General features: G+C 39.1%; 1 pseudogene; it reads left to right on the forward strand.

Moving 5' to 3' along the window:
- The first annotated feature begins 6,161 nt into the window (after positions 1-6,161).
- Positions 6,162-9,895, forward strand: LOC140925076 (E3 ubiquitin-protein ligase DZIP3-like; annotated as a pseudogene).
- The last annotated feature ends 5,246 nt before the right edge of the window (positions 9,896-15,141 follow it).

Below are 15,141 nucleotides of genomic sequence, written 5' to 3' on the forward strand. Positions count from 1 at the left end.
TCACTGTCGATGAAAAAAACGGTAGAGAGCCGGCGAAACAACAACGGAAAGGGAAAAACAGAACGAGACGTAAGCTTCTGTTGTGCTTTTTGTCGGAGTTACTTTGCCTTTCATTTAGGCTTAAGCTTATGATATTGAAACCGGCCATTTTCCTAAAATTCACTCATTTTCAATTTTGCATTGAGAACAAACAGTTAAGATTACTTATAGTTCTTGGATTATCTCATATCCTTACCGTCCTTTATGTTTTTAACAAACGTTTTTACTAAAAAGCTGATACTTCGTTTTCGCTGTCATTTTGCCGTAAGTGTGTAGCGGTAAATTTTAGCATTTTTGAAAGATTTAAAATAAAAAGACCGCCAAAATGATGAATGTGTCAGTATGTATATAATAAACACAATACCACGTGGAAAGTGCTTCGTACGGTATTTACGCACTCGTTGTTTTTGTATCAGAAATCTTACTCGTTCGCTGCGCTCACTCGTTCGATTTCTGATACGTCAACAACTCGTTCGTAAATACCGTACGCCAGCACTTTCCATGAAGTATTCTCTATATACGGTCCAAAATTTTTAAAGAAAATGCTCATTTCGGAGGTCTAAATCTCTTTACCTCGGAAAAAATGTTTAAAGAAAGTTATAAGACGCCCGTCAACCTTGAGGACTTGGATGTTGACTTTGGCCTTCAACATTTTAAACTCTGTTTATGTGTGAACGAAGGCGATGAAGAATAAACTATAAACTCGTAACCGTATCGAAGAGGATTCTAGCCAGTGTTTGAAAATTTAATCGTAGTACACAGTTAAGAAGACGAAAATCGACTGGCAGAGATTCGAGATGTTTTGCCTAAGAGAAAATGAGTAATTCCTTCAACAACTATCATAACAAACATACCTGCACCCGATCATCTTGACAAGCTTCTTTGCCATTTGCAGTGTTTTTTCAAAGACCAACGAAAGAAAGATGGAAGCGAGTTCGAGCCAGACACAATAATGTCCAGTTTTCAAAAGACTCCAGCGTAACATTAACGAGTGAATACTTAAAGTTCTCTTAGTTTCCAGCGAATGAACTTTGAAATATGTATATAAACTCTGAGGACTGGGATGTTGACTTTGCCTTTCCAAATTTTAACGTAGCTTTGTTTTAATGAGAACGAAGCTGTTGTAGAGACTGAATCGTAACCTTACCGAGGAAGAGATTTCTAGTCAGTGTTTGAAAATTTTAACGCAGATCACAATTGAGGACGAGAATGAACTGGCAGAAAGAGAGGTTTTCCCAAAAACAATAGAGTACTAAAGTGATGACGTCATAAAAATGAAATTTCTGAAATTATGGGATTTGTCAGGATATTCTGAAAGAACAATGTCCAAGAGGCCTACTTGCCAAAAATGAGCATTTCGCGGCAAATTGTCTCAGAGATCGTAGCCCAGTTATACTCAGAAAACTCCATACAAACCCTTCTAATTTTTTTTTGGGTCGACCCAAAAAAAATTTAGAAGGGTTTGTATGGAGTTTTGTAAGCATAACTGGGCTACGATCTCAGAGACAATTTGCTCCCAAGTGCTCATTTTTGGCAAGTAGGCCTCTTGGACATGTTCTTTCAGAATATCCTGACAAATCCCATAATTTCAGAAATTTCATTTTTATGACGTCACACTTTAGTACTCTATTAACGAGCGAATCCTTCGGCAATGACAACAAACTTACCTTAAAAAGCTTCTTTGCCCCAGTTTTGCAGTGTTGTTTCACAAGGACAAACGGAGGAAAGATGGAAACGACTTCTAGACCGACACAGTGTCCGGTTTCCAAAATAATCCAGCGTTACATTAAAGAGCTAAAACGTACATTGCTCTTAGTTTTTGACCGAATAAACCCTTTTAACATGGCGAATTTGTTTTTACTTTCTCGGAAAGCCTTTGTTATGTGCTATTGTTTTCGTGCGCCAATAAAAGCTTTCTTTTTTGACACCTGTCAAATGACTGTCAAATCGTGCGTCCTGCACTTGTTTCCGGTCCCCCTCGTTTTTTTGCATCGATTTATGGCCCGCGCGCTTCGCGCTTGGGCCATAAATCGATGCAAAAAAACTCGGTCCGTAATTTACAGTACGGACCGAAAACTCGGCTAATAAGAGGTATGTATCCTACTTAATAAAAGCGTATAAACATGGCCTTTAACATTGGTCTGACCTGGGGAACTGATTATCAGGCAGGTGTGAAATAGGGTATTGATTTAAGCAGGGGCACCCAACGTCAATTTTTTAGATTTTTAGATTTAGATAAGGAAGTATTCATCAAGGCCAGGAACGATTTAAAGATGAATCCCGGGAAAGAAAAGAAAGAGAGTTCTGTCAGTTTGGATGTTTTTCTTTTTCAACAATTTTTGCCGATTCGCGAACGGAGGTCCAAAGATATCGACATATAGATAACGGGTATCATTCGCATTTATTGATTTCAGGAATATCCAAGGACAATGGGCGAACGACAGTTTCATGTGGTGGTGCTCAGGGAGTTTTATATATATATATATATATATATACGTGTAATAAAGTGGCTATATATATATAGATATATAAAGAGCGATACACATTATAAAAATCCATGGTCCCATGCCAAGCTTTTCTTTTGCCCGGACAAATGTGACTCTATGGTCAAATTATCAACTGAATTACTTACCTTGACAGGCACAGATTTTGGCACAACGATCAAATTTAACGCCTCAACGAGCGAATAGAATACTTTGATTTGCATGTGGTACCGAAGTCGCTAGCTTGCGTAGCAGGCGCTTGGAAGTAGTGGGCAAAAGAAAGAACTGACGCGCCAGAGGGTGACACGCGAGGGGAGGGGGACTCCCACTCCCCTCGCGTGTCTCCCTCTCGCGCGCCCGTTCTTTCTTGCGTCCACCACTTTTTGAAGCACCTGCCACGCAGGCTATATATTTTCACGCCCACGCACACTTCCGCCTTCGGTCTCTATTCAGTACTTGTTGCAGGCGTGATACTGACGGTAAGAAGTTTCAATCTGTTGTAATTTGAATGTTTCTTTTTTTTGGCGGATATTAATTGCTAATGCAATTTAATCAAATAAATTTGATTATCGGCACACATGATTAGGTTGCAATTCTACAACCTTCTGTACTTTCACAAATTGATTTCAATTGTTAACAAATCACAGTAGCTCCTCATGGTTGGAGTAACAAATTACGCGTTCTAGACTAATCGACAACCATTTGGAATGTCCAGTTGGCGATTGTATCATTGTAGCTATTCTCTCGACTTGCAGAATAATGTCCTAAAAAAGCTTACACTAAAACTGTGACAAAGCACTTTTGCCATTTCAGTAGGATAGCTGACACAACCAACATTAACTTGCTCGTAATAACGACTTGTCCTTGAAATTAAATTATCATGAATAGAGACGCTTTACAGACGACTAAAAATCTTCGATAATCGTTAATGAAGCTCATCTTTTGAACGCGAAATATCGGCTCGTCACGCTAGCTTAGCATTGCTTGCATTTGATTTAAATCTTTTCTCGGTTGGAATAGTGAGTACATGGAGAGGATTACCGTGTGGCACGAAATTTTTGCGGATTGGCGATTTTTTGTGTTTCGCGGGAACTAATTTTTGCGATTAGGACAGATTGGTCTTTCTTGCTGGGAAGTAATTTTTGCGATTTTCAGAAAGTATACAGTACCCAGCATTGATAAAATTCTCGTTTTTATTGAGTACGTTCAAAAGAAATACACATTTTCAAACAATGAACCAGCATTTCGTTGTTTCCAAATGAAAGAGACAAGTTGTGATTGAACGGACACGATTTCGTAGTACTGCTGTATTTTTGTGTAGCGAATTTAAGTTAGAGAATATTTACTCTGGAGTAAATTTTTGCGGGAAAAATGTTTGTGGTAATTTTTATGTACGGGAACTTATTTTTGCGGATCGCTGGAAAACCGCAAAAATTAGAACCCGCAAAAATTTCGTGCCACATGGTAGATAGGCCAACTCGACTCGCGATACTGCATTCTTTTATATTCATTCAAATCGTATCAGGTAGCCTGGTAGTAGTACGGGTCTTGAAGGAATATTTTGCTTGTTTCGTACGAGTGAAACATTCAATCAGATTTGCATTCATTCCATTGAATGATGATTTGAATTTTAAGCAATGACGACGACAACAACGAAAACGTAAACGTCAATAACAACTGGATTTATGAGCAATAAAAACAACAGCTCTGCACGCGCATCGCGCGTGAAATCCTCTAACGCCCCGTGCAAACGGACACAAGAATTTTTACATAGCTAGAAAATTCGCCTTATCAAATTCAATAGCGCGAGCGTGCTTCATGTTCCTATTGAGCACGCTGATTACGTCAATAAACTATTCGTAATCCTGTTTCCTTGAGTTGTTGTGACCTTAGCAATCCTGAGTCTCCTGAGTGCATCCATACCTCATCAGTACACGATGAAGCGTTTACTATGTGTTTTATAAGGGAATTTAAGAGGAAACGTTTGAATTTGTTAACCGATAGTAAGGAAAAGAGGTGAGTGTTGTTGTTGTTGTTGTTGTCATCTCCGCGAGCTGTGTGGGCTGCAAAGTTGTTTTCTCTCGATAACAATTTTTCGGTGACTTAATAGTTTTCCGGCACCTTAATATGGATTTTACATTCTCAAACTCATTAATAATTCATAAAGAAAATTCAAAGGAAATTAATGTTTAATGAGTGTTTGGATATCGGATGAAAAACGGCTCATTTTTGCATCCTTAATTTCTCCTTCAAAAATGATTTTGTTTGAGAAGAAATATCAAACATTCGACACAGTGTTTCATCACCAGATGAAACACCTCGCAGTTCGTCAAAAATACTCCGCTACGCGTCGTATTTTCAACTCTCTTCTCGGTGTTTCATCTGGTGATGAAACACTGCGTCTCATGTTTGATATATTACATAATTTTAGAGCACACTTTCTCTCAGTTTCAGGATAAAAAAATAAGCTTAACTGTGAAAAAAAGATCGGCTCGTCACGCTAGCTTAGCATCGCTTGCCATTTGATTTAAATCTTTTCTCGGTTGGAATAGCGAGTACACGGAGAGGATTACTGTGTGGCACGAAATTTTTGCGGGAGTTTATTTTTGCGGATTGGCGATTTTTTGTGTTACGCGGGAACTAATTTTTGCGATTAAGACAGATTGGTTTTTCTTTCTGGAAATTAAATTTTGCGATTTTCAGAAAGTATCCAGTACCCAGCATTGATAATATTCTCGTTTTTCTTGAGTATACGTTCAATAGCAATACATATTTTCAAACAATGAACCAGCATTTCGTTGTTTCTGAATGAAAGAGACAAGTTGTGATTGAACGGACACGATTTCGTAGTACTGTATTTTTAAATTAGAGAATATTTACTCTGGAGTAAATTTTTGCGGGAAAAATGTCTGCGGTATACGTAATTTTTATTTGCGGGAACTTATTTTTGCGGATCGCTGGAAAAAACCGCAAAATTCGCAAAAATTAGACGGCAACGAGAACGTCTTGAAAAACAATAGGTTTAATAACGAAAACAACATCTTTGCACTTGCATCACGCTTTTTTTGTACATTCCCTTGCCGTCGTTTCACGACTACGACGTGAAACTGCTTTAAAATTATAATCTCACGTTTTGTGCAAGACGTGAAAACGAGAAAACGACCCCTCTTTTGCTTTTCCTGAACTTTGATACAGCCCTTTAGAATCCAACTCCAGACAAATTCGTCAAGTTTGACGAATTGAACGAGATGGAATAAACGCGATGAAATTTAAACCTGCGCGAACACACTTTTCAACTGACGTTTTAGTATCGATTTTAGTAGCCATCGCCGTTCAGTTGCTTAAGCGCCGAATTTCGGCTAACAACTCCCAAATTTTTGGATGGACATGCTGCGTCTATTTTCACACCCTGTTGCATGTTGTTGGGAGTTGTTACTCAAAGTTTGAAACAAAAAAATAATTTGCGCCTCACCAGTAGAGAAGAGCGAAACTTTAGAGTGAGGTTGAGTTTAAGGCCCATTTTGATTGACTGATGTTTTAAGTGTTAAAATAACTAGCTAATTATTTCAGCAAGATCAGTAATGTTTGCATCCTGTTTCCCTAGTGATACCTAGTCATCCATAAGTCTGAGATAAAAAAATGGCGGACGCCCCAGACCCCGATGAAATTCTTCGTTCAACCCTGAGTGGAAAATAAAATTTCCAACGCGTTACACGACTTTTAATAAGTGGAGGGACCAGCCTGCTGATGGAGATTTTCGACTCTATATGTCTTCCAAGAGATCTTCCTACGATTCTTAGCACTCCAGCAACAAGGAGAAAGCTCAAAACTACATACCTCTCCATACCACAGCGGCGCTGTCTTAATCCCTCCCCAGGGGTGTACGACAAGTCAGAAGATTTTGACATCACCCTGCTATTCCGTTTGCTGAGGTCAATATGCAACCTCACACCTCCCACCACAGGATGGGATGCACTACCAGCTACTGCAGATCACAGTTTAACAGCTGATATAGCAAGAATAAAGTATTACCGAAACTCAGTCTATGGTCACGTGAACCAAGGCATGACAATTACAGATGATGAGTTTTCAACACTTTGGCAGGAAATCAGTGAAGCTCTTGTGAGGATTGCTGGGCAGATCAGTTCTACAAGTAAAACTGCAAGGCAAGGAGCCATTGTGAAATATTTAACAGATCCTCTTAAAACTGAAGATGAACGAAACGTGCAAGAACTTAAGGCGTGGTATAAAAGTGATACGGAGTGCAACGAACTCCTAGAGAAAGCGATCGGGGAACGGATGAATCGTTTGGAGGTAGGGTTGAAAGTCAGAAAAACAAAACCAATTAATAATAATAATAATAATAAAAAGCAAAACTTGTCATTTCCATTGTAGAGAGAGCATTTTAATTTCCAACTCAATAAATTTGTACTTTTTGACATCCAGGAGATAGTTAAATTCTACTGCCTTTACTGAGCCTACCCTGGTCCCAGAGGTTTTTCTTGATTTTTCTTCGCGAAAGAGATCAAAAGCAAGCCAAGAAGCGGCGACAACGAGTCGCAAAAGCGACGAGGAGAGAGAGAAAAACCTCTGGTTACCTTGGCCTCGAATCTCACTTTCATGCAGACGACAGGGTCAGGATCTGACCCTCGAGCGTTGATTGGTTGATATTTTTTCAAACACGCAAACCAATTTGATTGGCTCGTTTAATAGTCTTTTACAATGGCGATGTAGTTGTTTTGCCATCCCGTTTATGGAAGGAGATATTCGCTTGTTTATATTTGAGTCTGAAGATCATTATTCCCGGCCTATGAGTTGACGCATTTAGTCAAAAAGGAACCATATTTTATATCCCTCTATATTATATCGAAAAGTGCCGCACATTGTGTGACTGTCATAGAATTGTGGCTCCTCGTTTTGGACGGTGTACCTGAAAAACGTCTAAGCCCTGCTGCTCCGAATTGTTTGATACAACTTATTAGATCCCTTTGAAAAACGGTTTGAGTTGTGTTGGATTTGCTGTATAAATTGTTGAATCAGGTAAAACTTTAAATAAAGATAAAACTTTAAATTCTTTTCACCTTAAACAATCTAGCATGTCGGTCAGGGCTGGGTTAGTTGAACACTCCACCACATTTGGCAACTTTGTTAAATTCAATGCCTGTCAGCATTAACGTGAAGCGCGATTTTCAAAGCAAAAAAGCAATCCTCCTATAAGCTTCCATTATTCCTCGATGTCAGTAAAATCCTATCTAAATCGCTTCTAAGAAACGGTGCTCTAGTCTGCCCCTGTACCCCCGCTCGAGCCTTAGTGGCCCTCAGTACCGTCTACTTTCGTCCTTTACTTTAATTTTTTTTGACATTCCTGTTTAATAGTAAGACTTCTACTCTGGTTGACCTTTTCACTACCAATAATAAGGAGAGTTTTGTGTATTCTGGTGTGTATTCTCTCACCATGTGATCACAATCTCATTTTTGCGGTCCGAAAAATTGGTGTTCCTAGGCAAGGTTTTGTTGAGACTAGGAATTTTAAGAAATTTGATGTCAATGCATTTCAGTAACGGACCTAAGGAATTGTCAATGGTGCAGCAAACTGATTTTAACTCAAGTAATATAAACCTCTCTTTCGAAGTTTAGTTTTTCACTGCTACTTGAACACTCTTATAACGTTAATTCCTACGTTTAGGCTTTCCACAACTGGAAATGTAGTTTCCTCGATATTCCTCAATTTACACGCTCCTAAGAGAATTGTTAAAGTACGAAATAAGCCAGCCCCGGAAATTAAGAAATATATGTTAACGAGGGTCTCCTTGAAAAGAAAAGCCGTAAAATCTGTTCACAAAATGATTGGCTCGCTTACATGAAAGCGAGGAACGGAGGGAATTATTCTATTAGGTGCGCTAAATCGAAGTGAGGAAGTACTGTTTCAACTGTTGTTTCAACTGTTTATTAATTATCACAAATATTACAGAAAGCAATATCCACTGCCCGCAGTTAGCAGGTTAGCTAGTCGAGGCGAGCAGTGGTTACACCGTATGTAATATATATACAGATAGATCACAAGAAAGACTAGAGAAAAAGAGTAGTTAAATAAATAAACAAGTAAATAAAAATAAATTCAATTTAATTAAGTTTACAATCATGGACATTTTACTTGCTTATTCCTAGTCTTTAGTAATAAAATTCGGTCAAGATATTCAGGAGCTCGGAAAACCACGTCCGTACCATACGCACACATGCGCACAGTTGAATGACTTAGTACTGAATGACTTAGTGGAAAAAAATCCAGGTGTTATTGAAATTAATGAAATTTTAACACCGACCAATATCAACCTACTAAATAATGCAGAAGACATAGCAAATCATTTCAATTGCCATTTCGCGCAGATTGTGCCCAAATGAAGCTGAAATTCAGCGTTTGCATATGTGCCGGAGAGTTTGATCGACTGATGTAAAATATGCTGAAATTTGAAACAGGATGAGCAAGAGCTAAAAAATTTGGAACAAGTTTACTGAGAAGTATTCGATTGGTGGAAGAGGGCAAGCATTTTGGAAGATTTTTTTCACTGTGCTATTATCAGGGTCAGAATTTTACTTTGCCCGCAGACATGAGCCAGACAAGTGAATGTTAATTCTCCCTGGACTTCGCTGAAAAAAAATTCCAGGAGATTGTTGTAAGGTCTTACTTGATAGATCGTGGCTTTGGTAGCTTTCACTAAGGTAACACATGTCCGGATTCATTTTCAAAGTGAACGAACGGAACCAGTTTGTACTGTCAAGTGTAACCTTTTCCAGGGTTCGAGATAGTTGGGCCCGCTGAATTGAGAAAGCGCGAAGACGAAAGTAAAACGGGAGGAAACTGGGGAGAGAACTTTTCGCGTGCCTTTTACTTTCGCGTCTTCCCCACTATCTGAGAGCCTGGAACAGGCTATGTCAAGTGCATAATAGAACAGCGTTACATTATTTTGACCTGACGTAAAATACCAATTAGCGGAAAATTGGCTTTTTTAACTTGCAATGTACGCTGTACTTACACAACGCTTTAGACAGTAGCCTGTGAACAGGCCTTTCTCTTCTCTTTCCTTGCTATTTTTTCCTCAAACAGAGAGCCTGTTCACAGGCTATTTGTACAGGAGGCAGCATGGCCGAGCGGTTAGAGCGCTAGACTTTTAATTCGGAGGCCCCGAGTTCAAGTCCGGCTCTGACCGCTAGCTGGATTTGTTCACAGTAGTCCCGAGTTCAAATCCTCGGCCACGCCTGTAAATAGCCAGCTGGTTTGCCGGCGGCCAGTTGGGATTCTTAAGCCTATTATCTTTGATTTATATCATTTGTTTCAGGTATTTGCTCGGCCTCCACTAGCATCATTGCTATAAATGCTGCGGATGGTACGTAAATAGCGGAATTTTATTGCCAACGAGCCATCCGAGCGAAGACGCTCGGATGGCGAGGCGGCAGCAGAATAGAGCCGCGCAAGACTGGGCAATAGGCAGAAAAATTCTCGATCGAGCTGAAAAAAGTGTAACCCAATGTAATGTAGATTCCCCTGAGACCAAGTGGTCAGTTGTGAACCAATCAAAAGGCAGTACCTGGCGCACAGGCTCAAGTTGAATAACAAATAAAATTTCACACACTTCCCGCCGTCGCGACTTCCTGTGTTTCTTTACCTAAATTTTTTCGTTAAACCCGGCTACCGCAGTCAAGAGACATGAGCACTTGATACATTCTATTGATTTTAGGGGCCATAATGTTAAATTTTAACGAAGAGAAGTTTGTAAAACAGCAAAAGAGTTCTATGTGCAGCAAGCAATATTCTCACCACTAAAAAGGATCAGATTACACGAGGAGTAAGGAAAGCTTGACACGAAGAATGCAGTCGCTTCTGTTGGAAAATCTGGTGTTGGGGAAAAAATCTAACAAGCAAACAAAAACAATGAGAACAAAAACGAATTACAAGCCTAAAGCAAACGACAAAGGAAAAGAAAACAACGCCATTTTTTTCGAAACGTGGCCGAGTTCAGTATAAAAATAATGAACTAAAATTAAATACCGACGTGCCGTACATCGCTTGTCCTTGGAAACATTTCAGATGGCCCAGCGAATCATTTTAAGTTTCAATCCGATAAAGACTCGGGAAATTTGAAAGGAGGTGTAACTGTGATTAAACTGTGCAAATATTTATCAACAATGTGAAACCGAACCGACAGTAGATTTGTAGCTTGACTTAATAATATTCCCGATCGCTTCCTCTGCAAAGCTGACTTTATTCTTTCAAGGCACTTCACACTTTTACATAGCAGGTTTGTAAAGCCACCATACTGAATCTGAGAACTTTTCAAGAAAATAATCCTTGCAACAGGAAGGGACCAAGAAACGGTCAAATTAATGGGAAAAAAAGGAATGTTATTCCTAAGCAAAATAAGCATGATTTGCTCGTTGGCACTCTATCGATAGGTATACCTAGTTATTATTTGGCAGTTTTACACGTCTGCTCAGGTAAATTAAGGCATGGGTCCCCAATGATTCAGTCAAAAAGTGATGGGGGGTGGTCTATCTCTGAGCACTTAAGCATTAGAAAGATGAGACTTTGCCAGATACATACATGTGTGGTTTCTGTCAATTAGGTGATTTTCAATTATGCAAATGTTGTCACGTGACTCCACACGGCCAGAAAACAATAAAAAGTCTTTAAACGAAAATGGCAACACTTTTTGTTGTGAGTTATTAAACCGGATTGGTTTAGGACAATGTGTAATGGAAGCATCTACAAAACTGTACTTGGCCTTTTTTGAATTTTTTACGTTTTTAGAAAATATACGGTTTTTTCAACTAGACCCAGTCCCCCAAGGCATTTGTATCCTATCTTAACGCCTTCGATTTTAAATATCTAAAAAAGGCCAAGCACAGAAGTGATATATTAAACGGCCCTAAGATTATGCAACCGGTAAAATAATTGAAAACACACGAAAAAGTGTTGCCGTTTCAAGAACAAGCTTTTTTAGCCGGCGGAGGTCACGTGACCTAATTTGCATAATTTTAAAGCACGAAATTGACACAAACTAAAAATGTGGGTAGCTGGCAAAGTTTTATGTCTCTTCATCTAAAGCTCTTCGATATAGACCACCCCTTCACTTTTGAAGAGAGCAAATTAAGGCAAATTGAGGCCCATGCCTTAATTTACCTGAGTGGATGTCATACCCAGTGTTAGTAAAAAACACAGACGTTGGGCGTCTGACCGTAACCAACCCCCGCTCCGTGAAGTCTTTCTTATGTTAAAAATATTTAAATATTGAAAATATCCTAGTCATAGCTCGCTCTTGTAAAATATTAAAATGTTAAAATAAATAAAAATGTTTCCGTTTGTCCTAAGATTTTGTCCACCATTCTACTTAGCTTGCGATCTACGGCAAAATCATACTTAAATTTTCAATAAAAATTTCAATGTACAATAGTTAAATTTTTTTCTAAAAAAAGAACCGTTCGCAACAATCCTCTTTTTAATTTTAAGCAAGAATTTTCAAACTGCGCGCCATGTTTAGTCGGAGTATTCGATATGACAGATCTCTGCATTCTTTGTAAGATGGTGGCACTCTTCTCTCCAACAAGTTCCTTTCCTGCATGACTCACATCAGCTGAATATCCTCCCAGAACATCAATAATATAATGATGTTATAATGTTTCACTTGGTAGCCAGGATTTCTCTCTCCATTCCCACATTAGTGGGCATATTTCTGTGTCTTTTCCATCTCTTTTACTTCGTGGTTATCCACCCAAGGACAGCTCATTTCAATGGCTAACACTCGTTTCTGCTCTTTGTCGACTATTCTGGCGTCGATTATGTTGGCCCTCACCTCAATGCTGTCTGCATAAATTGGTACATCTCATAATGCTTGCGCACTCCCATTCTCATACGACAGTTTGGGTTGGGTCTTTGAATACCGTGGAGGCACTTCCGAAATAAGTTCCAGGTCCTTCAGCATCTCAAAGAACAGGGTTTTATGATTTTATGGTTAACGGCTGCGTTGTATTATTATTATTATTATTATTATTATTATTATTATTATTATTATTATTATTATTATTATTATTATTATTAGACTGTTCACAGTCCCCATGATTACCGGTACGGATGGCACTCTTACTTTCTTCTAAGCAGATTTGACACTCATCGCATGCAAGATGGCCGCCAGTAACGCAAAGCGCTTGATCTCTACGATCTTACGAAAAAAATAGGGGATACAGTAGTAATGGAAGATGGAGTGGCTTGGCCTTCCTAGGTTGTAATTTTTTCAAAGAACTTTTAACTTAGGCCGACGTCTGCTCGTGAAAGTAGGTATTTAAAAAAATATTTCAGGATTATTTCCGACGTGTCACCAGATGACGTCAAGGTGGCCATGTTGGGTACCGCAAAAAAAAGGAAACATTTTCAAAAAAAGGTTTTTCTAAAAGGAAAATGGAATTTCTTGGTTCGGGCGCATTCCTCACTCTTTAACTCGCCGGGACTCTTTTGGCTAACTTCCTTTATTTCGAAAACAAAAAAGAACACGTTTGAAAGAAACAAACACAAAATCATGAGATGATTAGTGATAGATAGTATACTTTTTAACAACTTTTTAATAATACTTAGCATGGATTTGAACTTATCGGTGTGATCAAAATTATGAAACCACAAGCACGATGACATTGTGATATAGTGATATCACATTTTTATTGAAATGAAAAGGGGTAATTATAAGATTGAGCACACTCCTACACAAAGTAATAAAAAGAACCACTTAGTTAACCGTCGATCAATTTTTTAAAATAGATATTATTGGCGCGTGATGTCATCGCCTCCTCCTATGATAGTAACCTTCTTAGAATAGATTGAATACATATGAATTTAACAGCAGCTGATCCTGTATTTTCCCAAATCACTGCGCTTCATTTAATTTACTATGTTTTCAACCAAGAGCCATAATGGCTCTTGTTTCAAATGAATCACGAACCTCCAGCATCAGTTTAAGTATGAACAAAAGAAAAAAAGGCGGTTGTGACAAATATAATTTTGGTATCTCAAGTACGATTGATCACTAACATAAGCTCTTTGATTTGCAAAGCCTGTCGAGGAAAACACCTTTTCTCGATCACCATTCATTTCTATTCTAGGCGTCTTACGGACAGTGCGATCACCAAAATGACACAAACTAAATCGACGATGGTTCCGCAACACCAAGTCACGTGCGTCACATGCCGCAGATTGTTTAAAACGCGAGCAGTCGTCCTTCTTTCCTCAGAGCCACGCGCGGCGAGCGAAAACTGAGTAAAGTTATGCAAATTAATGGCAAAAAAAGGGGCGGAGAGAGGAAAAAGGACGCCCGCGGAGGTCTTATTGTTTTGAATTTCTGTTTCAGTGAAACGGAAATTCCCGATTGTAGGTAAGCCGTTTATGAGCTTCCTTGAAGACCTCGTTCCTCGCGGCTTCGCCGCTCGCCCCATGACCTGGGGATTGACATGACTGTTTGTCGTCTCGTCTGATCTCGGAGCAGACGCCGATTACTCTTATAAGGGATTGAAATTGCAGATTTTGATCTCATCGAGGGTGTCCTAGACGGAAAAGCAATTTTTTTGCGACGTACGTATATCACTTAGAGTTGTGCGTAAAATGGCCATCTGAATAGACGAATCAAATTCTGTGTTATTTAGCCTGCAAACGAGGGAAAAAACAAGTTGAAAGGAATTCACACGAGCTCCCTCTCCTCGCCTTTCCCCTCCCCTATCGGCACCTGCCACGCAGGTTGATCTGAGATATTCAGCCTGCAAAAAAGTCGTTATCTTTTTTTCCCATTTTTTTTCAGGCGAGCGAATCCAAGCGTGAAGCAAGCAAGGACTCTTCCCCGTCGCGCGTGTTCGCCCTCCACGCCCGCTTCGCGCTTTAGTAGCTCGAAAAACGCGTAAAAATGGCGTCTTTTCTGCAGGCTAAGGACAATTTAATTTTCGGACAAACATTACCGTCTTTTTCAATTGGGAGGAGTCCTCCGGTCTACTTTGTCCAGGAAGATCATTGAGGAAGGTGTGTTTTTTTTTTTTTTCGCGCGGAGTGCAATATTTAAATGGAAATAGACAAACTGAAAGTACAGTCACTGTATAGTGCAGCATTGATTCTCTTTTCCTGAGTAGAGAAATCTCTTTCTAGATTTAGTGAGGAGTATGAGTTTATAGGACAACTATCATTAAATTATCTTGGAATTATTTCTCAGCTAGTTTAAGTTTACGAGCGAATACTGTATTTAATGATTAAACGACGCATTTGGAAGCAAAATTATTAGTCGTTAGTGATTCAAAAAATGTGATTTTTTGAAAAAGCCACCCTCGAACAAACGCCGCATCGGAAACGTTTAATACGATGAGTCAGTAGCCAAATTTTACTATTTAGCCGAGCTGAACGTATTACAACGAGGAAATTGTTTCTAAGTGATAACTAGGCACAACAAAAGTCCATCGTCAATTTACGTTTTTTCTTTTACATTTGTGACCGTTTATGGCCTGTAGTCTCCCACACAGTTGCTCATTGAATCCGGTCACGCAGCGCTCTCTTAAAACTTGCATGAAGAAGAAGACAGCATATTTCGTCTATGATTTC

This window comes from Porites lutea, chromosome 14 (genome assembly GCF_958299795.1).
Source record: "Porites lutea chromosome 14, jaPorLute2.1, whole genome shotgun sequence".
In the NCBI taxonomy this organism is placed as follows: domain Eukaryota; kingdom Metazoa; phylum Cnidaria; class Anthozoa; order Scleractinia; family Poritidae; genus Porites; species Porites lutea.